Below are 301 nucleotides of genomic sequence, written 5' to 3' on the forward strand. Positions count from 1 at the left end.
ATTCCTGCCATCGTGCGCTATTTCGAGACCTGTGACCTTTCGCGGAGCTTAACGGGAAGAGTCGGACTCGACTGTGCAACTGAACAACAGCAACGAGAAGGTGGGGGGGAGAGGGGTGATACGGAGTGCGCAGAAGAAGCGGAAACTCAAGTCGCCGGGCAAGGCAAAACAGTTGCGTGCATGGATGAAATCTCTGCAGACTTGAGTAAACACAAACATTATTTCTTGGATCAGATCTAGGATTTAAGCCCTCTCCCCAGCACAGCGTGAAGCCAACACCCCTGCTCCCTCCACTCCCAAC

Source organism: Gekko japonicus, unplaced genomic scaffold, assembly GCF_001447785.1.
Source record: "Gekko japonicus isolate JY-2015 unplaced genomic scaffold, Gekko_japonicus_V1.1 scaffold749, whole genome shotgun sequence".
In the NCBI taxonomy this organism is placed as follows: Eukaryota; Metazoa; Chordata; class Lepidosauria; order Squamata; family Gekkonidae; genus Gekko; species Gekko japonicus.